The sequence below is a fragment of the Lutjanus erythropterus genome, chromosome 10 (assembly GCF_056507025.1).
Source record: "Lutjanus erythropterus isolate fLutEry1 chromosome 10, fLutEry1.hap2, whole genome shotgun sequence".
Lineage (NCBI taxonomy): Eukaryota > Metazoa > Chordata > Actinopteri > Lutjaniformes > Lutjanidae > Lutjanus > Lutjanus erythropterus.
Genome location: NC_139326.1, coordinates 20,656,336 through 20,682,309, shown reverse-complemented (window position 1 = coordinate 20,682,309; position 25,974 = coordinate 20,656,336). Strand labels below are relative to the sequence as shown.

At 40.2% G+C, this 25,974-nt stretch overlaps 1 protein-coding gene across 5 annotated transcripts in view; it reads left to right on the top strand.

The window, feature by feature from the left end:
• slc20a2 (solute carrier family 20 member 2) overlaps nucleotides 1-25,974 on the top strand; it is a 55,947-nt gene that overhangs the window by 6,376 nt on the left and 23,597 nt on the right. Inside the window, exon 1 of one of the 5 annotated variants that reach the window (XM_084728622.1) lies at nucleotides 13,217-13,355. The exons of 3 other annotated variants lie outside the window; for them this stretch is intronic. The gene's annotated coding sequence lies outside the window, so the exon portion shown is untranslated. Of the gene's footprint in view, nucleotides 1-13,216; nucleotides 13,356-16,508; nucleotides 16,652-25,974 lie in introns of those variants that run through there. One more of the 5 variants, XM_084728623.1, reaches the window with a different exon arrangement.

The window sequence follows — 25,974 nt, the reverse complement described above, 5'->3', positions numbered from 1 at the left end:
TAACAAAAGAGGAGACATGACCTTGATCTCGCAGATTGACATTAGAGGGAAGAAAGAAAAAGAAATGTATGGAAAATGCACAGGAGTCTGCTCTGGTTTCCATGACGGTGGGGCCCCGTGCAGGCCGGCCCTTCTGCCAGTGGGTGTGTCTCGACGTCCCTGTGGGCGGAAGGGCAGTTGGCACCAGGGCGGGTAGTGCCACAGTCAGAGAACAGTCTGTCTCTCTGATCGGCCCACCTCGCCCTCAGAGCACAATCACACTGTTATGTCTGAGCCTTCCTCTCGCCATGGTAACATCACATGATAGCACAGAAAGAGTGGGAATCTCCTTGCTGTGTATGTGTGTGTGTAAGTTGCATGCCTGCTTGTACTGGACTGGCTTAGTCCATGTTGTTGCTGAAAACTGGTTAAGCATGTCATGAATCATGTGGTGCCGATAACACATCTTTTAATTTTTTTTTAACAAAGGTTAATACAGGCACACTGGACAGAAGGCAGCAGGAAAGGCCAGCATGCCAGGCTTGTTGTTGTTATTGTTCTGAAAGGAAACTGAGAAGAGCACACATTAAGCTAGCAGATAGCCATCAGCAACGGAGAAAGACACCAAAACAAAAATGGTACAAACTTCAGAATAGCAGTTTTTCAGGCAACACAGTTCCGTGAGTTTCTTGATGATTTAATATCAGCATTGCTTCAGGGTCAGGGAACCATTAAAAGCTTGGGAAAATAATCAAAAGCCATTTTCAGCTCTTAATTAGACTACTTTACAACCACTGGTTCAATTTTGTCTCCGTGTTTTAACCAGATCTAACTTTTCTAGACACAAAAAATACTTGAGGCTGCATTTATACGCTTAAATATTTGTGGTTTGTACACATGTATATATATGCAGCTGGTTTCAGGGAACTCCTGTCTAGTGGCAAGCTTACAACCGATAAAAAGTGCTGGCATCCCATAATTCTCATCTATCCTCCTGTTACCACTGTCACGTAGGCCTACATTCTTCTTTGACCCAAAAGTGAGCCTTAATAGCTCATAATGCTGCAATTTTTTTACCGACATGTCTTCGCAGAATGATTGTGGTATTTTTGAAGGTTTCTTTTGTCTTCTTGACAAATATCAGCATTTACAGTCTGCATTGACTCGGTTATTTAATCACGCTGGCGGCCATAGGCTTCCTGGTAGTTTTCCCCGTCTTGGTTGCTTTGAAGCAAGAGACCCTCACTTAAATTGCAGAGGATGACACATACAACGAAACCTCTATTCTTTAAGTTATAGCCCCCTTAAAGACATCCCCCCCAGGCTCTTCCCGTAAAAAGGAAACTCAACTTACACGTTAACAATTACCCATTTATTACCCTAGTTAGCATGTGACTGCTTATGCTGGTTGCATCGTTTTCTCTGACCTATTGTGTGTTTTTGGCTGTGTTTGTCCTCTCCACTCAGGCCATGAGAGCTGTTTTGTAGTGTTTCTGGTGGCCTTCTGTAAGCGGCAGGGTCTGTATCAAAGCCTTGTCACACAGAGCATCTCTTGTTTGGGTGCTGGCCTGGTGTTAACTATGCTAATGACAAGCTTACTGCTGAACTGTGAGGCATTGTGGTTTTATTTATGGGAGGTGGAATGGTGGACATTATTTTCCTGTTCTTCTTATTCAAGCTCATCTATCCGGTAGCACCTATGGGTTGCTTGACTTTAATGAGTCATAATTTTTGCCACGAAGGCGTAGGGTCAGTTTGAGGTCTTAGAAAACCTCTGATGGCAAAACACTTGAGGAAATACTTAGAGGAGCATGGGAAAAGTTATTCTTGGCGTTCGGGATGATCTGTCAGGTCATGTAAATGACACATTTTGTTATTTTTGTGCTTTGTGGAAATAAATCTTTGCCTATGTAACCTATAAATTATCTCCAAATTTCCTGAGAGCTGGTCCTCCTTCATCTAGGAAAGGACTAGCAAAATTGTGTGGGTGATCAGCACAATATTGACATTGTTTTAACTCGTATTTTTTTTGTTAACTAAATATTGCAAGATGGATTGCTTCTCTCCACTTATGTTGCTTACTTATGAGTGGGAAGTTTGGGGAAAATTAGATAACTTGTTTATCTTGAAGATGAGAAATCTGGCTGTGCAAGAAGCCCTTGTGAAGGAGTTGTTCTGGAAAATGTGCACTTTCATGTAGTTTGGAGACAGTTTTCTTTCAATGGGAACACAAACTTCATATGTGTAGATATTTTCTCAATAGAGCTGTAAGAATTTAGTTGATAAAATTCTCTTTCAGCTCCTTAAATGTAAAAATTTTAATGGTTTCTGTAATTCTATAGGACAGTAAACTGAATATCTTGAAGTTTTTTCACAATTTTCAGATATTTTATGGACTGAACAACTCCTTTGATTACAACAATAATTGAAATCATCAGCCGACTACAGTTTGCCAGTATTTATATCACAAACCATTTTTTAAAAGAAGAATTTGAAAATGTAAATGACAATCGTGAGGGCATAAAAGCAATGATCTGTTGTTTGATCTGTCTTTACAAATCAAGATTCAGTAGTCAACAGTGGCATAGTTATGTGTGCAAAAAAATGTTTAAAGCGAAAGTCAAAATAAATTGTAGTTTGACTACAAATAGCTAATCTATTAATTGAAAATTAAATCACAATAAAAATGAAAATTATTGCAACAGAAAAAGGCATGTTTTTCACTTTCTCTGGTGGATAATGGGGGCCTCAGGAGTTTCTTCTGTCTGCGTGAAAGTTGTTCCGAGTTTGTACAAATCCTGATGTTTGAACAGGTGTGAGCTCACGTGCCCATTCTCTTAGTTTTACGCTGGAGTGTGCTGAAGGGTGTGACATGCCACAGAGATGAATGATCGACCTGTTGGCACTGGTCTACACTGTTGCGTTGATAATGTTACTGCCCGTTTGCATTTGATTATACGGATGGGGCAGGGCTCCATGTAAGGATGAGCAGCTGGCTGACTGGTCACTGCACACACTCATGTGACACTGCTATTTCTAGCCAAATCATTCCTCCTCCCTACTGCCTTTAGCAACAAGAGCAAGTGGTGGATATGTGACACCTCAGAAAGCAGTGAGGTGGGGGCAGTTTGTCAGATGGAGGCCTGTGGTAAATATCCAGAGGCCACCTTGTGGGGTGGAGGACAGGTTAGGTAGAACAATGCCTTGTGGGAACGTAAACGATTCTCTTTAAGATAACAGTGAAATGAAGGTATGTGCTGTCAGCACTTTAGGTGACATTCAGATTGTTGCGACAACTCTGTTATTTGTCAAGCACTGTTTGCACATTTCCTACTTGACACACTTAAAATAAACACATGCACTGTTCGCTGATGCACATCTGTCACGCCAACTAACAGGATGTCAGGAGATCACGGGTTCGTGATGCTGTAGTGTAGAGTTTTCTGAGAACTGGCTCGGGTGCATACTTTAACAAACCGTTTAGAAACCAAATTGTCTAACCAGTAATTTTTCAACATAGGTGACACTTTAATGGGTTGGTGTCCAAGACCAGTGGTGGCCAGTTTGACAGGGAATACAGTACCAAGGTGGTTTTGCTGGTACCCTGGGGCTGAGTCAGCTAATTGGGTGGCTAGCTCCACTGCTAACCAAGCTAACTAGCTAACACCAGCTACTGATAACATACAGTGGTTAGCGTACTTTAGCAGCAAGTAAACTTGCTAACTACAATTTATCCATCAGGCAGCTCTGTAAGGTAAATCATCTCCATGACAAGTGCAAATGGCACCATTTTAGTTTAAGTCCAGGAAATACTGTTACAAAATCATTTGACAGTGTAATAAAAGTCCAAAGTCCAAAATGTACCAGGTGAAGGAAAATATTCATGACACACTTATAATGGTCTTATGACAGCTAGTGTCAAAACCAACCACATATGACATTATAATGTAATGTTAAAACATAACTGTAAATAGTTTCTTTAAGTTTGATAATGTCAAGTTGTTGTTACAAAGACATTTTTTTCTTGGTCAAGTTGTCTTAATGAAGGCATTATTCAATCAACTAAAGTCAAGTTTTCATAACAAAGACTTCTCAAACGATGTCAACTTTACATTAAAAATAACCAAATGGTACTTATGACAACAGCCATAGCCATTAATGAATACTCCATGGTCATGACAGGTGTCACAACATAGTCATGACAGTGTAATGACAGTCTCATGCACACTTCACCCTTCAAGTAAAGTGTGAAATGTCATTTTTCCACTTTCGTGGCTCCCTGATCAGAAGTAAAACCCTTAAAGCACCTTCAGCTCTCCTGCATGTCCACACTGTAATTGAAGATCCTTGCTGGCATGCTTGTAATTTTTACTTTTGGTAATGATAACCCCTGTTTTTCTCAGTGAACTGATCAGTGACATTACCTAATTTGATTGACAGGGTACTTGTCCACACGTTCTCTCCATTTCATGGTACATGGTTTCCTAGGCTAGCATCGCAGTGTCTAAATGTCAACACATTATATGACAGAATCTATATACAGAAAAGAATTTTCTACATGTAGAGGCGACATTTCATTATGGAGAAATCTGAGAAATAATATTGACCCCAAAACTGCCAATTAGTGTGATCAGTTAAAATGATTTATGAAACCTCTTCAGTACTGCAGCCCTGTCTCCTAGAAATAATGTTTATATACAACTTCTTTGAAACAGCAAACATGTTTTGTAGGAAATGTAATGCCGACCAAATCCAAGTTTTCTACTGGACCAAACTGGTCATATTTGAAATGTAAACAGTGTTTTTATTGAATGATTTGTCCATTAGTGTGAAGTACTGTATCACAAGCTGCAGGATTTTTAAATAAATTATACCTTGGACTTTACTTATGTGACATTTAATTGTACATTGTTGATTATTACTATTATGTACTACTATTATTACTGTTGTGATCACATGTGATGGCTTAGGCTGGGTATCGGTACTCAGTACCTTTAAGTCATGACTGAACTAACCCAGTACAAAGTTATATCAAAACCTCTCCACTCAAACAATACCTGCATTTGATCCTTTTTGCACACAGCACGCAGCCAGTCACTGCAAGCACTGTTCAGTTAAATGTGACGTGTGATTGGTCCACTGCTGCAACAGCTAGAACCCATATACATGTTGACTGAGTTGGCAGTTGAATGTGCACCAAAATGTTAGAAAGTATGGCTATACTGCACACCTGTGGCATCTGAAAAAAATAAATAAATAAAATGCTGGAGGGTTATTTCAGGAATGCTTTCATTCACATGATGGGTATCAAATGGCATTGGTACTGGCATTTTTTAAATGATACCCAGACCTTATGATGACTGCACTGAATCATTTCACTACGCTTTAACAAGTTGCCTAACACAGTATTAGGGGGGCAATTTTTTTCCTTTTACAAAGAAGAATTAATCAGGGTATTCAAAATGAGTGGAGGAGGATATGATTAGTGGTCTAGTACAGGTCTCAAAGCCCTCCTTTTTAATAATGGTAAATTGTATAATTGGCCCTCTTTAGGTCTATGATAATTCAAACAGAAATGAGAACCTTTTTGGAACAGAGCCTGGAAACTGCACTGGCACCAAAAATACGTCTGTACTACACGGATCCCTGGGGAAAACTCTGAATGTGGAGTGTGCACAGACTAAGCAGGTCCTATCCTTGAGCAAAGATGCTTTTTCGAGGGTAATGTCAGGCCAGTAAATTTTGGGAGACAAGTATTAAATATCATTGAAAATCTCCAGGGTTCCCTGCACTGAATGGGCGATGACATCTTCCTAATGTTTCACACATTCCAGCCCTGCTACGACTCTACACTGAGTGACCTCTTTGCCCCCCAGTAATGCTGAGAAGGCTTACCCTGCTTCAGTCTGAACTGTAGTCAACAAACCTGTCAACATAAACTTTGCACATAAACGCTTCTGTTTGTGGCTTGCAAAATATATGGTCGGGTGCTTTTTGTCTAGCTGCCTATGGCTTGAACTGTTAATCGCTTTTAATGAATAAATATGGAGTACAGTTTTCAAATTGTAAGCTGTGATTCAACAGTGTCTTAATAAGTTGCAGTGTGAACATGTAAGCAGGCGAAGGCTTTTATTATTGTCCCAAACTGATGCAAACACGTTTTGTTTATACTTCTTTCTGGAGTCTGCTTGGACGACATGTTCCATACGTGCCCAGCATCTGTAGTGGCCACATGAAAAGGTCTGCAGACTTACATGTTGAGATTGGTCCATTTGACGGTGTCCATAGTGAAACATCGCTAATGGACAATGACATCATTGTTTTTTGGGGTGAGGGGTGAGGCTTTGGCCGTCCCATAGTAGAAAAGCTGACACCATTCACCGCCACTTACCAGTTTCGCTCTGATGGCCGCGTCCAGCTGTGCCACTCAACCGCAAAAACTCTGCAGCCCAGGGAGCGGACACATTAACTCTCACTCTGCCAGCCAAGTGTACGGCATACAACCTGTGCCAGGTTTTAAAGGGTCTGTCTCTCCACACTACAGGTCCGTAACTGAAAGTTGTGTTTGGCCTCTGAAGCTGAAAACAAAGTTAGCCAGCTAGCAGTACTGAGAAAGCTAAGTTAAGAAAACAAAAGCACAAATAACAGCACAAGAGGCACACCAAACAGTGGCCCGCAGAAAAGAAACGCTACAACTACAACTTGGGTTCGCCTAAATGGGTAGGTTTTAATAAGAAAATATGGAGGATTAGTGCAAAGACCAGTGGCAACAGCTTCTTTTTAATTTCTTTCTCACATGACAAAAACTTAAGACAACTCTGAGGGTACACAACATCTTAAATACAGAAGTTTTTTAAATCACAGTGTTGCAGTAGTAGAGGGATGAGTGGTCAGTGACGGTCAGCTATCAGCAATTGGTCCAACCCTGCCATGTGAACACTCTCTTATGGGGAGGTTGACATGGATCCCAGTGGACCCCTGCGCACTTGCGGACTCAGAAAGTGTAATAGTCACTTCAAGAGTGCGTTTTGCTGTTAATAAACTTTGTTTGTGTACGTAAAGCTAGTATATAGCGGGGCAGTCGTAGTGACAGACAGCTGATGTCTAAATCTCCCAGTTTAACTTTCAAACACATTGTGTTGTTTCTTTAAACGCGACGCCTTAAAAGCTCTGAATTGAGTCTTCCAGGATTTGATGCAATCTGTCCTTTCAGCCTGTGATGCTAACTTTAGCTTAAGCAGCTAAAGTGCACAACTGTCAACATTAGGTGCCGTCAGTCATCAGCACATTGTCAAATGTGACTCAGCAGCAGTTTGTCATTTCTACAAGTGGCCAAATATGCAGCTTATCAACGAGTATAAAGCCACTTTCAAATGTCATGATCATATTCGAATATTATTGAGAAAATGTCAGGTATGCCACTAACATTTATGTGATATAACATGGCAACAAATAACTTGGCTAAATATGCTCGCCTGGATAAATTGGTCAGTTTTTAATAGGAAACAAGGCAGGTTTAGTTAGAAGTTGGCTTTGGTCTAAATGACTGAACCCTTGCAGGACTGCAGCAACAAATAACTGCCTGATTTTATCGAGGACTGCGCAATTAATTGAAATATTATAATAAATGCAATATGGTGAGTGCAGTATCCAAATTGCAGAAGCTGTGTGTGACAGAACAGCATTATAATGAAGTAATTTAGTTTTAGTTTAGTTTTATTCTCAGACAGACCTCAACAAATATCATGTCAATATGTGAAAATGAAATTGTGATGCAAAAATGACTAAATAAATAAATAAATAACTCCACTAATCATGAATCACATCGCAATATCTATCAAAATAATCACAATATTATTGTTACCCTGCAAGTGTGATTTTATCTTGTGTAGAAACAAAGTATTAATTTTAATTTTGTAGTAGTAATTTTGCAGTAATGCTCAGTACAGGCTTATCTTGTTTATGTAGACCACAAATACAGGCCTGTAATATCACACTCACAATATTATTTAAAAAAAAATTGCAGTCAGACGATTTCCTCAACCACCAGCTAAACACACTGATGTGTTTGCCACAGTCTGAAGCTCTTACTGTTTGTTTTGTTGCAGCTTTATCTGACTCCTCATTATCTTCACGTGTTGCAGTGAAGAGGCAAATTGAAACTTGGGAGAAGATGCATCTTGCTGGAGACACAAAGTGATCTCTGTGCGCTCAGTTCTGCTTTAATGGAGCTATGTTTCACACAGCAACAATGACTGTGTCGTTACAAAGCCATGTCAGGGGAAAAATAAAACACACAAGTATATACTAAATGGTGAATTACTTTAGCAGAGGCAGCCGAGTATACCTCAGCAAGTTTTCAATGAAAACAGCTGCAGCCTACAGCTCGTAGGAGGTGCAGTAAGACAAACTGAAAGAGACAGCAGTAACCTCTTGCTGTGGCAGATGCAGTCCATGGAGTATTTAGGCTTTAAATGGCATTTATAGCAACAGAAATGCTTAACTCTGTCTGTTTGTTTAAAATACTAGTAGTATGTGAGGAAAATGAGGGGATTTGAGCTTCGTTGTGCCCCCTCCTGGCCGGGCGAGATGATGTTCTGATTCGAAGCGATGGGCGGAAAAGTCTTAAGGAAATCGTTTATCCGAACAGGATTAGAGGTGACCCAGGCAAACCCACCCTCCTCCCCCAACTACCCTCCATCACCGGAACACCAGCCGACCACTTGTCACAATGTGTTTTCCTCAGCGTTGAGCATGCTGCGACAGCACTCAGACACAAAGAAAGTAGCACATGCCATACACAGCCTCAAACGACGCTGTCCCCAGAAATACCTCTCCCTGGAGTCACTACAAGAGCTGTATTAAAACATTGTGTTTAATAGTCTGAAATGGTTGACATTCAGCTTTAATTTGAACTAATTAACATGAAACGGGTAAACAAAAACAGTCATTATGGCCCAGAATGGAAATGTCGGAGTAGCAAGTATGTCAGCTTAGCATGATTCCTTCATTTCTGATGACGTTATGTCATTTTATGATAAATTACAGTAAGTACATTATAGATTTCTCCTTTAATGTCAGGGTTCTCCTTTTTTATAAACTTTTATCATCAGTGCTGCATTGGTTGAGTATTGGAGGACAGATGCTGCCAGATTTAGCTTTACTTGGATCATGAGGTGCCTCTGGGTGTGACCTGTTTTGCAAACATTTGCCACACAAATGCAAAAATGAACACTGCTCCTTTTTCAAGTTGAAAAGTACAGTCTGTGTGTGTGCACCATGTGCTGTAAGTGTGCAACACAACTGGCAAACATGTGATAGATAACACTGGTCACACAGTGTGTACTGTGTGCGATTTTAAGATTAACTCATTCATGCTTCAGAAGTTGTAGTAGCAGTTGTAGCAGCATGGATCCAGCTCTCTCTCCTGCCAGGCAATGTTTTTTTTCTCTCTGTTGACAGTCCTGGATTCAAGATTGTGATTTTATTGGTGCACAAATTTGTTCACTGTCAGAAGGCCTGCCAGTGGACTGTTAGGTTTCTATCATCGTCAATCTTTTAAGAGTTTCTGTTTTTCAGAAATCTGTCAGCTAGAATGGGTCCTGCTGTTGCACAACTTCATATTCTCAGTGGTTTTAAACATCCGATGCTAAAATCTGGATTCCCTTTTAACTGCACAAACACTCTATAAGGACATAACAGAAATATCTTGCCTGGAGGGAATATGATATACAGTTCACCTCCCATGGTGAAGACACGCTGTGCTGAATTCTCCAATAGTTTACTCCCTGCAGCATTGTTTTCAAATCTGAACATCTTAATTTCCCTCCTTTTTCATGATTTTGTAAGAGAACAGCAGAAATGATTATTTTTGCAATATAGGTTTCAGTACAGTGACTAGAAAACTACCTTTTACTTTAGTGAGAAATTAAACTTTTCATGTAGTATACAATCTTCAGTGATTAGTCAATTAATCAATAACTCAATCTAAAGAAAATTAATTGTCATTTATTTATATAATTGATTGATTGATTGTCATCTTTCAGGAAAAAATGTCGACATTTGCTGGTTCCAGTTTCTTAAATGTAAAGATGTGCGGCTTTATCATTTATGATAGTAAATGAAAAAAGTGATTAAAGACGTCACTTTGGGTTCTGAGATACTGTGATGAGCAGCTTTTACTTTTTTTTTTCTTTTGACATTTTATAAACTAAACCATTAATGAAAAGATGTATTGATTAGGCTAATCATAAATGAAAATAATCTTTAGTTGCAGCCCTGAAATAAATCGGAAATTTGAACAAGGTAGAGCTGCAACTTGATTGTTTTCATTGTAGATAATCTGACCATTATTTTCTTAATTACTCAATTAGTTGTTTGGACTAAGAAATGTCAGAATATGGTGAAAAATATTGATCAATGCTTCCCAGAGTCCTAGATGATGTCATCAAATGTCTTGTTTTGACCACAAACAAAAAATCTTCAGTTTATTGTCGAGTAAAGAAACCAGAAAATATTCACCATTAAGAAGCTTGAATCAGAGAATTTTGACTTTGTTTCTTGAAAAATGACTCCGACTGATTTATCGCTTATCAAACTAGTTGATGGTTAATTTAATAATTGACTACTGAACAATTAATTGTTTCAGCTCTAGACCAAAGACAAATCTGACCACAAATTCTGTGTCTTTTAAATACTTGGTCATATTTAGGGTGAACTTTTAAGAGCATGCCATAATTTTAAGGATGTTTATTTTCCTATCAACTCATAAACTTTTCCCTTGCGAGACCTCTTGATGCGATTATAGCCAGCTGCTGAGGTCGTCATGTGAAATTCCCTTCCTTGTTGTGACTACTCTAAGCGCCATTCTCGCAACTCATTCTGCAGTCAAAGCTAATGCTAGCAGCACGTTTTTGAGCATTACTCTTAGTTTTCACCTAGAATAACTGGCGGGGTAATCCGCTGACTCACTGACTCGCAGGCCTAATCCAGCCTGCCTCGTGTCGTTTTCTTCTGCCGTGTGCGTGTTGTGTGCTCTGAGGTATCGTTAAACGTATGGTTACCACGGTGTGTGTGTGTGCATACGTTTGTGTCCGTGCAGAGGCCTGGCATTCCTGCAAAGTGGTGGCAGAGCAAAGGACCCCATGTTCCCCTCACTGCCTCCCACTACGTGCGCACAGCAGCAGGTCTAATCAAAGCACTCCATAATACTGTTAGCTGGGTCATGTGCTGGAAGCCAGGATTAAGAGCAGGAGGGCACAGGCCCCTAGATCCAGCTTAGAAAGGGGCGTTCTCACTCTTTCTCTCTCTGTGTCTGCCTCTCTCTCTCTCTGTCCCCTTCTACACTCATCTTTTAACCTTGCATGTGGGGTCACAGCCATCCAAGGTCACAAATGTCCTTTATACTGTTGTTACGCAAAGTTAATTGTGACAAACATGCATTTTCTTAATACACTATACAGAAAAAGGTATCTGCAGTTGTTGTATCGGCTTGTTTATTCCTTCTACAATTAATACTGTGACAGAGGAAGCACATTTCCACACACTTCTGTTTATTTATCTAATTGTGTCCTTAACCTTTTACCACCTGCTGCCTGTGGGACACTTGCACTATCTAAAGCTATCCTAGACTGCTAGTACTATGAGAAACTATGAATATGAATAATATATCAGTGGGTGAAGGAAAAGCCTAAACATACTTCAGCTGACTAACAACATTATAAAAGCAAAAAAGCTGAGAAAACTCACTTCTTCTTTAAATAAATCTGAATCTGTTAGTTTTAGAAACCCCCAAAATTTGTATTTCAAAAATTGTTCCACAAACTCAGTAAAGTCAAAGTGAATAATGGTTAGTAATTTAATATTTACAATTGAAATAGTTTCATTTTCAAACACCTAAATAATGTCAAATCAGGTTCACAGCTCACTGTGTCAAGTTTATCCAAAGAAGAAAAGTAAGATAAGTCTTTTTTTAATCCCCAGAGGGAAATTCAGGTGTCGTAGCAGCAACAGCAATGACAATTAAATATACGTAAGGAAGAATAGAATTAAGAATAGAAGTATAGGCAAAAGGAAGCTAGTAAGAATAATACAATAAAGTAGAATAGTGTAATACTAAGAATAATAATAAAAGTAAAAAGTTGAGAAAGGTAAAACTGAGCGGCTGGCCCTATATATCAACACTGGGTCTCTGAATGCGTGACTTGTGAACAGAAATGTATGTACAGACAGGCAATAAATAGAGTAGAAATTATCAAAACAAAAGATTATAGGTCAGCAAAACTGTCAATTTATTTCGAAACTTTCGAAAAAGAGTTTGAGTTTGATTTAAAGGTCGCCTTTCCTTTCCTTGCCAAGAAAGATTTAGAAAAAAAGGTCCAAACTTAATGGAGCACAACAGCAAAGATGACAAAGTTTTAGTGATTGACTAGCATTTTGATGTCCATTTGATTTTCCCTGTCTTTCCTGCGACAGATGTAACGATCAATTAGACCCGTCTTTTCGGTTTTTGTGGTTGTTTAAAAAAAAGAGCCATGAAAATAAACAAACAATAATGCACGGCAAAATACCAGGAGTTAGATTTTATATTAGCAGTTGATTTAGATGACTTTCTATCACATTAAAAGCTTGTTTCCTTTTAATAAGTGTCAAAAGCCCCATTAACTCTACTTTGATTCAATATTGTAAAACAATAAAACACAACATTACAAGTGGATAAATGCTTTTTATAAGATCTCCCCTTTGGCAAACACTTTAATTAAGATTTCATCGGTCAGTGGGCAGCGTAATGTGGACGGAAGGCCAAAACAGAGACGACCAGATGAATTTATCCCCATTAGTGTGGCCGTGGCCTAAAACATAATTTATCATGTTAGTGCCTCTTTGTTCCCACAGACTCTCTTGCCCTATTTGTGCTGCATTTTCAACACTCACTAATACCGGCACCCACTTTGCCCCAGTAACACATTTTAATGCCGCAGAGCATGCCAACAGTAGATTACCAGTCTCAGCAGTCGAGAAAGAGGTAGGTAGGTTGGAGGTCCTGGCAGAGCTTTGCTAGTTCAGAGCCAGATCAACATTTCTCCGTTTCCACACCTAAGATGAGGAGAGATCGAGAGGGGTAGGCAGGAAAGAGGAGGAAGGAGGACAGGGTTGAAGGGGACACGCTTTGCTATTGGGTACCCGTGCTGATTCGTGGAAGAGAACTGGAACTGTCCGGATAAAGCCGTGAGTGTGGGAGAGGGGGGTGGGTTGAGAGAGCGGAGGAAAACAGAGCGAGGGTCAAGGGTAAGATGACTCCTGCACTCAGGAACATGAAGACAGGTGGCAGAAAGAGAAGAAAGCTGGACTACAACCTCAAAAAGCCACAATTGTTGGTAGGTACCAAGCTCAATTGTGTCAGTAAAGCTATGATATGAAGGGTTAGCCGGCAAATCCAGCCCCCTTACTGTTGGTAATAAAGTAGTCAGCATTATATTCATCTTTGAGGCACATTTTGATTGGTCAATTAGGATCCCTGTTGCGAGCATGGTTTATTCACAGAGATGACTAATAGTTTCTGCCAGCTTAAAAGCTTTATTTTGGTCACTGCATCCTTTGTGTTGCTGCTATTTTAGAGGGGTTTTTTTATGTGTTGTGTGTGCGTGTGTGTGCGCACTCACTCAGCTGGGCGTTTAGAGAATTATGTCAAATCCCAGATTTATTAACTTACAAGAAAAAAGGGTTACGTGTTGAAATCATATGAGTTTTCATGTCTTTGTTTCAATCAGTTATATCTGCGAATGTTTCTTTTATTTCCATCATTGTGTTCCTGTAAATCAGTGTTCTTTTTATGGGCCCTTTATAAACCAACACAAACAGTGTAATGACGGTGGAATGTCTATGTCTAAACTTAAAACAGTTGTAGAGACACTCGAATAGGGAGGAGTCGCTTCAGTCACTTTGCCATTTCAGGGTGACGGAGTCAAACCCGTGCACTGAAACCAGAGAGAGCTGACCTTAAGAGTATTTAAACATAAGGCTTACTCAACACTGGAAGCCAGAGGGGGGCTCGATTGTTTGCTGTTGTAACACGGCTTGATTTAGTGTTGCCAAAGGCTCCGATACTTGGTCAGTCTACGGAGTGTGAGGCTGACGTGGTGATTTTGTCATCTCTTGAAATTGGATCGAAGAGCTCATCAAACCGCCATATTTATCCACAGAGGACACATAGATGACGGTCGAGTGGCTTTCACATCATAGACTAATGTGACAGAGGTTTCATTAGAAATACTACTAAATTATTGTGTGTATTCACTGGGCGATGAAATGGTGTGCTAGCAATGTAATTTAACAGGGGAAAGTGCTTGGATTTTATACTCAGAAGTCTGTTTACTGAGGCTGCTCCGAGCAAGATTTCTGGGGCTGATCACCGATTGTTGGAAGCAGCGTGGGCCAATACCAATGACAGGCTATTTGAAGCCTTCTGTTTAATTAATTTAACTATTCTGAACAATATTTTATATTAAGTTTAAGTATAGAACAACTTAAATTGTCACACAGAGACCTGTTGTACAAGAATATGGTTGAGTAAACGGAGCTCCACCTAGTATTTCCTTGTGACAGACCAGAATCTGATCGCTAATACTTGCTGTGCAAGGAAGTATCAAAATAAACCTCTGCACACTGAGCTGACTGTGACTTTATTAAAAGCAAACACTGTGTTTCACCTGTGCCTTCTTCATGTTTGTTCGGCAAAAGAATAAGGTTGAGTTTGTTGATAACAATTTAATAAGGTTTTTAGTAGAGTTTTTAAAGCTGCATATGTAAAAATGAATGGGACATTGCTATGATTTTGAAAAAATAGAAACTTTCCCTCTTTAAACAATCTTTGTGGCTATTCGAATGTAGATTCCTGAGTTTACAAGGTGCCCTTAAATGCATCATGTTGTGTGTGTGTGTGTGTGTGTGTGTGTCAAACTTCACCACAGATAGCAGAGCACAGAATCGAACTGAAACACCAGTAGAGACTCTCAGCATAGTTCTTTATTACGTGACTATTTTGGTGCAGACATTTACCCACCAGTGTGGCGGATTGCCTTCTGAGATTTGCTCATGAAATGGAAAATCTACCTGGTGCTTGGCAGGTGTTAAATTTAGACCCTGCCATCTAATCATCTGATCGGTTGTTCTGATAGCCCTTCATAAAGACCACTGATTAACGAATATCAGTGAGGGCAAAATTTGGAGCACCCTTACTCTTAGGCTTAGGCTGGCTGCTCGACATTTCAAGTGAGTGATGTCAGTTGAGGCAGCATCAGTTAGGCCTAAAGACTACAAGTTTGAAAAGCTGTAGGTGTGAAGTCGGACAGAAGTGAGTTTACCAGACGTCTGTATTCCGCTCCTCATCGATCCCTAGGTTACATTAGCACCTACAAACATAAAACACACAAATCTCTAACAGAACTGTTGGTGGTCATGTTGAATTTTGGATGTAGGTACCAGGCTTTGATGAAAAAAAAATGACACATCTGAAAAAGTGTCAAAAGTAATGCAGCAGAACCAAACAAGTCCAACTATGTTAAAGAGATTCAAGGACACACACACAACCTGGAAGATTGTCGGTGTTTAAACTGATGTAGATAGTTAACTCTGGGTTTGACTGTTTATCTTTGTAGTTGGTGGTGACACAAAAGCCATTTGTAGGCCTATTTAATCATCAGCAGCGTGTTTACACATCCAGGTATTTGATCAGTCGTTTTCAGCATAGTATTTTAATCCAATGTGTCCAAATGTAAATGCCTAAGTACACTGTTGACACACAGAATTACTTTTAAAACTGATTTAGGCACCACATGCTGTCAGTTCTGGTGTCAAACCTGACTAAACTGTGAAGGGAAAATAAATATTCATAAAGCTTAAGCAGGCGATTTCGTCTCAAAGGAGGGATTGTTGCCTGAGATGTCTTACTGCTATCTTGGGACTGAAGTGATGGCGAGGAGACAGTAGGATGATGATCACTCATCTCTACCAGGGTATATCGGCCAAAAAAGTCTGCTGAAAACTATTGATTTAGCTGCAGGCCCACATTATTTTTTGACAGATCGCCTGTGTGCTTGTAATGGCCGTCAGAAGCAATCTGAAGGATTACCGGAGTTACTTGCTTCTTGACAACCTGACTTAGTGCTGCAATGCAGAGCCACGACGGTGGAGGGAAAATAGAATGAGTTAGAGGATTTATGGAAATGTGTGGGGAGCCTTTGAAGCTGGTGTTGAGAGCGACATGCTCTTCTTTGCAGTCATGCGTGCTGTTGTTGTCATTCTTAAGTGACCCCCCTCCTGTCCATGGAGGCTGACTGATCTCAACACTTCACAAAGTATGTGTGTATGTGTGTGTTTTGGTTCTAGGAGACAGCGCCTCCCTGCTGCGAAGCACAGAGTCAGAGGCAGCAGGTGCAGCTGACGCAGATAGGCTTTTTAGCAGGCAGGGGGACCGAGAGGGTAGAGAACGAGTGAGAGACGATAGAGGAGAAACCACAGGAACTCAAACAAAGACGGGATCGGACCACTGAACGGTACCGGACAAATGAATTTATCACCCCTATTCTAGTCCTCGTGCAGTATGTGAGAGCAAAGGGAACAGGACCTGAACTGCCCAGTGGCACCAGACATCACCTTAGATTCAATGGTGAACGTGAGTAATGAGTTTTGTTTTTGTTGTTTTTTTTAATAGATTGTTAAAACGCGGCAAAAATTCTGTTGGAGGTCAAGCAAGAAAACTGCATGACAGGATTTATGTGAGGTTGAGCCAAATCTGTGGTTTTCCAAAGTTTGAAAAACAATAAAGAAAGCAAAGATGCCATAACCATTTGAAAAGCCCAGAATATTTAGTTGCAGTCACGGTTTAGACAGCTGCAGCTCATTTGCTTCTCTTGCCTTATCTGCCATAGACTTGTTCACCATGCTTCTTGTAACATTATCAGCCAGTGTCGAGGAATTGCTGAATAGGACGTGGGCTCCTGCTCTGCCTTGTATTTTGTCAGCATTGAGCCTGCAGTGACTCTGCTCCATGCTCTTCATTGTGTCGACGAGAGCCTCCGTGTCTCTGCCGGCTGAAACCAAGTCAAATATAAAGACATACTGTTCAGCGTGTCTTTGAAAGGGACAATTGTAGCAGAGAAAGTGATGGCGGCTGGATCGCAGCCAAATAGCCTGACAATGTTGAGATTGACTGTTGAGTGTTACCGAGAAAAAAACGGGTCAAATTGGCCCATAGTGTTCACATTTGAATTGATACAGTATTGGGACTGATACCTGGAATTCAGTTCTGTTATCTAATGGTACCTTTTTTTTCTATACTTTACTCTCTCTGTAATAACAAAGATGTCATATATTAGTATAAAATTCTCAGTTTCAACATTGTTACTTATTTAGAACATTTTTGTTATTTATTCAGAACATTTTAAACACCACATAAATCCCTCTCTACATACCTTGCCCCTCCCAAAACCATCCTTACACCCTCCTCCCGTCTATTACTGGGGCATTTAACGTCTCATCTGACTGTCTCATACTACTACACGTAATACTTTCAGGCATCTCACATGTTGTTACAGCGTATTAAATGGCATGTTGGTAAGGAATTTTAGATGTGTTGGCTAATACTCGTAGAAATGCTAGGCTAACGTCACCAAGTCAGTGAAAAAAATCCCACTGGTTACCAGCAACAAGTTATCCAATGAGCTGATTAACCCCCTAAAGATGTTGATGAAGTTGTTGTTGTTAAAGTTTTGATGTCTGTGGAGGGTTAAGTTAAACATTTTAGATGCTAGCTGCAAGTGTGCTAACATTAGCTGCTGCTGTGGTGAAAAACTTTGCTTTTAGTCTATCAGGCTTTGCATTACACATTTAAAAATATTACAGAGAGAATACAGTGTTGTCTGCACAGGACTTAACAATAAGGATTGCCCGGGGCAAGTAAAATGCCATGTCGGGTAAGTAAATTTGGCAGCTCACTCACTGCCCAACTGGGCAAGCAGTGAAGAATTAAACTATTTTGATGCTACTATTTTGATAATTGATTAATTATTAAAGTAATTCATCCATCCATGCAAAAATTGCAGAAAATGCAGTTTGCAGCCTATTTATTTCTTACTATATTAAACAGAATTTCTTTGGATTTTAGATGAGACATCTGGACAGTGACAAAAAGCACCTTGTCTGCATCAAGTTTGGAAAAGTTTAGCCATGCAATAAATGTGAATCAGTGCTTGGTAGTAATGACGTCATTCGGTAGCGTTCGAATACTGGCGCAGCCAGTTTCATCGTGCTGAAATACTTGGAGGTGGACCTGGACAGGTGTGCAACCCTAAGCTCATTCCTCCCATTTGTCACACTGTTGCTTTCCTTTTTAGTGCGTGTATTAGCATTTGGCGTCAAACATTTTCATATTATATTGATCCATCCATGACCTGTATTGTGCCATGACCAGAGTAACCAGGGGAACGCTGGTGCACTGAATGCCCTTGATCTGTCTGCATGCTCTTCTCCGGCTGTAAAACACATCCACACACTGGCTCACCTCCTCTCCCTCTCATCTCCCCCTTGTTGGTTAACTTCCTCCGCAGTCATTGGCTGCCTCCTCTCCATCTGTCCGTCCTCTTAGTATGCAGACAACCAGTCAGCGCTACAGCCTGGCCTCTCCAGCATTTATCATTGGCTGGCGAGTGCTGTGAATGCGGATACTTTCCTTTAAGAGGCAGTCTAGACTCAGCTGGCTGTGCAGCTCTCTCTGTTGCTCTCTCCTCTCTCCTGCAACACCACCACAACCTGCTGATTTCTCACTAAGCCTCTCCTGCTCCTTTCTCTCACTCCTCCTCTCCTCCTGTCATCAGCTGTTCTATTCAGCTCTTCTCCTCATAATTTCATTTTCCCATCAATCACATGCTGCTCACCCCCTCCAGTTCAATTCCCGATCCATTTTCTTTTCCCTTTCAACCATATCTCTGTCTGTGTTTCTCCCCCATCCTGTCATTTTGTCTTTGACATTCATTCATCTCCACCACTTTCTCGCCTTCCACTGATGTGAGGAGACATGAAGGTGAGTGGAGTTGATTTCCGGCCTGCCCGACAGCTTTTTGTCTTAACCATGTCGCTCTGTTTTTTAACTTTCTAAGCCATCTGGTAGATGTGAGCATCCGGTGTCCTTGGAGGCACAGACTGCAGTTGCGTATGCTTCAGGTGTAACAATTAGGCAGCAGCACCAGTAGGACGCTGCTGTGAGTCATCATCTGACGCTGCATGTCTGTATGTTCTAGCTCTGGTCCTTTCAGCATGTGCCTAGAGAAGAAGGGTTAGTTGATGAGAGGAGGGAGGGAGGGGGGGGCGAATCAGTTTGTGGATAGCAGCCGCGTGTCAATGCAGACTGTAGCTCGTGACACAGTGTTTTGCACCAGCTGTGGCTGTGGTGCAGTGGCATCTCAGGCAGATTAATGAGCATTGTACAGCAACGACAGCAAACAATTAAAGAAGTGATCGCAGTAAGTAGTTTGCACACACTTCACAGTCACAGCACACAGCGTTTGCTTCCAGAGGTCAAAGCTGTAACAGGTAACATGCTCTGCTCAGGCTGTGATGAAGCCTGATAGTTCACTGACAAAAGAAATGTTAATATTCTCAACATGTACTGAACAACGTCCCCTTTTTTTTTAAAGTCTTCAATTTGTCCTCTAGACATCATGATTACATATTCCAGCACAGATGAGATGAAGACCTAATTTAGTCTTGTTTTCCCCGTGTTGTGTTTTTTGTGTCAGTGTCCTCATTATCTGTACTGTTTGCCACCTGACACCCACAGGAAGAAAATGTGTCTGCCAGAAATAATCCTCAAGAGCATGTTGTCTCACAGAGTGTGTCTCTTTCAAGTGTTTTTTATTTAGGCTAGCTGATTTAGATGGGACAGCAGTTCATTTCAAGCTGAGTATGAGATGGCGAATGATAAACGGATGGCGCTTACAGTGTACGGTGCTGTCTTCTATCAAGGAAATCAAAGTGTTTTACTCACAAACACACCGCTGTGATGCAGGGAACTGACCTGTCCATTGTGAGCAATCTGGGGATCACTGTCAGAGCTGAGGACAGAACAACCAACAAGTATTGTACAACTTCCAACACCTCTTGAGCAACAGCCACTAAAGTGAAACTAAAAGTTAAAAATTTCCATCTGGCCAGCATCAGTCCAGCAACGGGTGATTGCAGGTATTTGTGTCTTACCGCCCGCCACCTGAGTGAGTTTCATCTGAGATTCAAATGGGAGATGTGTGCAAATTACACATTCATTGCATTAAGTATGTTTGCTACATCTAATAAGTAAACAAAATAAACTCACAAAATGTCAAGGAAATATTTGTATACCTATTTTCCCTTTTAAATGGTACAAATACAGCTGCATGATCTGAATCAAAGATTCTCCCCATTACTGAACTAAAATTAGCTTAATTGCCCTGTTAACTCATTTTAAAACACACGTTCAAACACCCCAGAAAAACAAAACTCAGTCTTTCCTCTGTTCCAACAATCACCACTAGTTTGGACAAAATAAATCCTTAATTTATAAAGTTGGATGTGAAAATGTTCTGATTGTACAGGCTGTTTTCCATCCCACTTGTTCTTTGCTGTCAGTGGCTCAGTGAATTAGACTAGGCTATCAAATTACACCATAAATTTAGCAAAAGAAAATGACAAACATTCCCCAAAAAGAACCCCAATGGACAGTGATGGATTCATCCACTAGTCAGATAGGTGATATATTCATCCAGTCTGCAGTCTGCCAGCCTGAACAGCCACTCCGAGTTTAATGTTGGTCTTGTAAACACCAAGAAATGAGCAAAATTATAAAATCTCACAAAGGTGACTGTAGTATGATATGATACGAAGAATGGGATTATGGAGTAGTAGAGGGATGCTTATGTTATAAGTTTCTAAAAAGGAAAACTCTAATCAATTACCTTCTGTATCCCCAGGAGATATTTTGGCATTCCTTCAAAAGTTTTCAGAAGTGGTAGCTACAGTGTTACTGATGCACCAAATTTGATTTGAGTATCATAAATTGAAAATTAAAATCCTGTTATAGACATCTGAAATGACTCATACAGTATAATCCAAAGCATCCACACTAAAATATCGCTGAATGTGTTTCTTTCTTCAGGTAACATCATGGCTCTCTCAAGTAATCAATAGCTATCACCTTGGACAGCTCACTCACCCCCAGTGGTCTCAGGTTCAGCACCTTGGACAGCGGTCAAGACACACTTGTCATAAATGATGCACCTGAGCTGAATGGAAAAAGCAATATGTGACAGACTGTAGGCAGATCTATTGATGGTCTCAAACCTTCATCAAAGCTAAACATTGTTGTAGTTTGGTTCTGTTCTAAAGTCGCAGTAGTCTTGTTGTCATCCAGAAGCCTCCAGACAGACAAAGTCTAATTAACCTGCTGCCCCTCGAAAAGGAAAGTGAATACTTAAGTACAGGGCTCTCCAGCAGACAGCTTGAAACTGACTCATTACCAGTGTTTTAATTCCGCAGTGGTCTTTTAAACAAACTCTGTGTTGTGTGTTGGAAATCATAATTAACTGTGAAATTAATTTTATTCAGTTGTGGAAGCAGCTGGCGTTCAATATGTTCATCTGTCAGTGATAACTATACATTAAGTTCCTTACTGATTAAAGACACAGTCTGTCCTGCTGTGAGTGGGCTACCTGCATATCATCTCAAACATCTTTCCTGAATTTTATTTAATTGAGCTTGCAAGTCATTTCTTCCCTCTGGTAACAAATAACCGTTATTCCCCCCTTTTTCAAGTGAAATTAAGCACTTTGCTGTTTCATCTCCGGTTTGTTTTTTCACATCCCAGTGACCAGCAAAACAGCAACGTAATCATTGTGTGCATTCTTACCAGGTAGCAAGAAGTAATTGCGATCACTGCCCCTGAATCTGCATTATGGCACTGCAGACTCTGCTTGTTTCCTTGTTTGAACCCTGAGAAATTGTTAACAGATTATATTTTTGTGGTATAATGCTCCTTGATGGTAAAGTACATGGAGGAAATGTTTAATATCTTTGCTATTGTGGAGTTTTTTTTTTTTTTTTTTAAGTCAAGTAGACTATTACTGGTATGACGAAATAAAGAGGAAAAGAGAAAACGCTAACCTTCGCACAGGTTGCGTAACAATTTTATGCAACATATTTTGTATTTTACTCTATTAATTCGTGGAGCTTTTATAAGGTTTTTCTTTCAAAGGACTCTTAGAAGTTTCAAGGTCCAGATGAATGATTCATAGGAGCAGTGAAAACTCTCAAGTCACACACTTGGACTGTGTAGCCTCCACCTAAGATGGCTCCTCTGAACATATTGTAGATCATATAGCCAATCTGTTTGCAAGAAATCCATTTCACATGAGCTCTGTTTAGCTTGCATCACAGACATGAATGTGAAATTGAATCTCTGGCTCATACTGCGCTCTCTGACTGGTTACTGCATGTGCAAATCAATGTTTGTAGCAAGTCGTGGCAGGGTTGTTGACTTACTACTCAAGGACATAAGGTCATATACCTCTTCATCTGTCAGGATGTATAAACATTTCCAGGCTGTGTTTTCCATGTTCAAACTGTGCAGTAGACATTTTTGATGTGTTTTCAGTCTTGCAGCTCAGGCGCCAGCTGTTGAAAGCAGCAAACAGGTTTTTGTTATGCGAGTGTGGTGTTTTTTTAACCGCAGTTTACAGCTTGAATATGAGAGTAGCCTGCTTGTGTCTACAGTTAGCAGTCTGGGTAATGTCCATAGGTTGGTGGTGAGTGGTTTGCACATGACAGGGATGTTAAAGAAAAAGCGCTTGCTTTGTCTCGGCCGTCACTGCATTTGGAGGAGGTGCTGCTGCTTAACACCCTGAGGCGTAGTTGTGTCGTAAGAGGGCAGGGATCAAGAGAGAAGTTTGTGCAGTTCATTATTCATGGTCAGTTTTGTAATGTGAACATTAAAAAAGATATCAAAATTGTTGTCTGTGCTGTGTAATAGATATCTGTCAAATTCAACAGACCAGTGCTGCAACTAATGATTATTTTCATTGTCGATTAATCTATCGATCATTATCTCAATTAATGGATTAGTTGTTTGGTCTATAAAGTCTCGGAAAATTAAGAAAAATGTTGGTCAGTGTTTTCCCAAATGTCCTAAAATGTCTGGTTTTGACCAGAGCCCAAAGATATTAAGTATTTTGTCAGAGTAGTAATGAAACCAGAAAACTTTGCTATTTAAGATCCTGACATCAGAGAATTACTCAAACCCATTAATGAGTTATCAAAAATAGTTGGCAAGTAGTTGACAGCTAATCAATTAATCAACTAATAGTTGCAGCTCTACAGTAGACTTCAGTAGAATAATCACTCTTGTTGCATCAAGAGCAGGAAGTCCAAGGTTGGAGTCCTACCAGAATTAACTAGACCTTTTCTTTCGTTTTGTTTGCATCATTTCCACAGGTTTCCTGCCATTGTAGCAGACATGCATGTCACAGGTTTAGCTTAATTTGCTCCATATCTGAAAATTTGGCAAAGCTCTGACGTTATTGGTTCTTTCAGTGTTTTGGTGTAACTTAACATTAAGCGCCCTCTCCTCTGCTCTCTGTGTCGGGGCTGAGCTTCAGCAGATATTCACGTACGCACAGAACAAAGTCAGCAGCGAGGCCGTGGTGGAGACGGTGAATCAACTAAAGATAACTTGTTTCCTGTCTTTGTGCTAAACTAAGCTAAGAGGCTGCTGATGATAGTTTCACTTTTACTGTGCAGACTAGGGCTTTAATTAACAATTATTTTCATAAACCATTAATCTACCAATTATTTTCATGATTAATAGATTAATCATTTACAGTTTAAAAGCCAAACACTCTTAATTTACTATAATAAAGAAAAAGGAAAGCAGCAAATCCTAATGTTTAAGAAGCTGTAACAAGCACGTTTGAGGTTTTTGTTTGAAAAATGACTGAAATGATTACAGATAATCAAACTAGTTGGCAACTAATTTTCTTTTCATTAATTAATAGGTTAATCGACTAATTGTCTCAGCTTTAGAACAGACATCAGAGCGGTATCCATCTGCTCTTCTAATTCTTAGAGAGAAAGATAAACATACTTCCCAAAATATCAATATTGCTTTCTAAGTATTAAACATACTCTTGGCATTGCCTTTGAGGAGACACTGGAGTTGTCCCCCACCCCTCATGGACTGCATTAGGGATGCCCACTGGCTCTAAATAGTTAGGATAGTCCAGTGCAAAGAAAGAATTTACCTACAGGCATTAAATTAAGTTTAGCTTATCATTTTTCTAAATTTGGACGTTCTTTGGGCATTTTCTCTTCTCATCTTCTTTCTCCTCTTTGTTTCTTTCTCCTTCAGAAAGAGAAGACTATTAAACTCAGAATTTCCCAGTTTATGAGGGTGAAGGTTGAACTAGATATAACTGTCTGATTGGTCCCTGGGCCCTCAAGCAGTCATTTTGGGTTTTCCTGCATATACTAACTATATCCTGTAAGCCTGACAAAGGCTATTGAAGCTGGAGCACATTGTTTCTTTTAATATTCCCCTTAGTCCTGAACTGTTTTTACATCCTTATAGGAACTGTGTGAAACTTCTCTGTGGCACAGCAGTCAATAAGCACACTCCACAGGTTACCGCTACACTCCTCTTACTGCACACATTTTAGCCCCGGAGAAAAATAGTTTTTATGTGCGCAACTGGGAATGACGGTATGCGAGCTGGTGTTCATGTGTTACAGCAGGACAAGGTCTTCAGAATGGACAGAGTGTCAGCTGCAGCTGTCACGTTGAGTTTCCCTGTTTAGAAAATCGTAGACCTGATTAAACAGGCTGGGTACTTGTGTGCACGCCCACACTCGAGTCACTCGTGCTCATCTTCCCTCTCCTCCTTCTCACGCTTGGCACACGCACACTTGGACGATGCACTCTCTGCTTTCTCCGGTGACGCGTTTGACCATTGCACAGACCGTTTCCTCTGCGGAGTCTCTGGTTCTGCTTGGTGAACGGCCATGTTTGACTGCGTGGTCGTCTTGTGGCGGAGGAGTTCCCCAGATTAAACATTTACACAGCGTCTTGTGTTAGTCAGTCCTTTCAAAGTCTGCTACTGTCAATACATTGAATGAAAAAAAAAAAAAATATTTGCACAGCACTTCTCAAAGGTGTTAAAGAGGTATTCAAACATGAAGCAGGGTTTCCTCCAGCAAAGTTGTTAGGCCTGGTGGCAAGTGTCTTTTGACGTGGGTACTGTGTGGGCCAGCCACCAACTGATGGCAACATTAAAGTAGGGCTCTGTAGTGTCTGTGATAACATAATCATGGCCAGAATCACAGAATTGAGAATTTTAAAAAGCAAGGACACAGATTTAGGACCCTACACTGAGTCAGTGCTAAAAGCTGAATGGAGATTTAACAATGCTAGTTATAAAGAAATAATTTATTCAACACACTTAAAAAAAAAAAAGTTTTACATTGAATCTGGTGATGTGCAGTCTTAGAATTGCTGTGTATTTTTTTAACAACAACAAAATTAATTCAATTGTGACCTTGTCTTGTAAAATTATCCTTTAAATTGATGGTGGGCCGCTGGGCTTGCAATACACCAGGGAAGCCTGAAGAAGAATGTTAAATTAACTTATTCAAAAAGTCTTAAAAGCCTTTTAATATCTGATTATTGGTGCAGATTTAATGAAACAGTGTTCTCATGAGTACTGGAAACCCTTGAAATCACTTGAACTTTACTGTAAAAGTGCTTTTGGATACAGTGCTTGAAATTGTAATTGCATTACCTTCATAATAATTTGCTGCCTGACTGAAAAGGCTGCTTTCTAACGTGTAGAATAAGTCGAAAGAAACCCCAGCATTTCCTGAGCAAAATGATGGGGGACCTTTATTGTGAAGAATACATAGGAAATTAAGTGTTTATTCACCG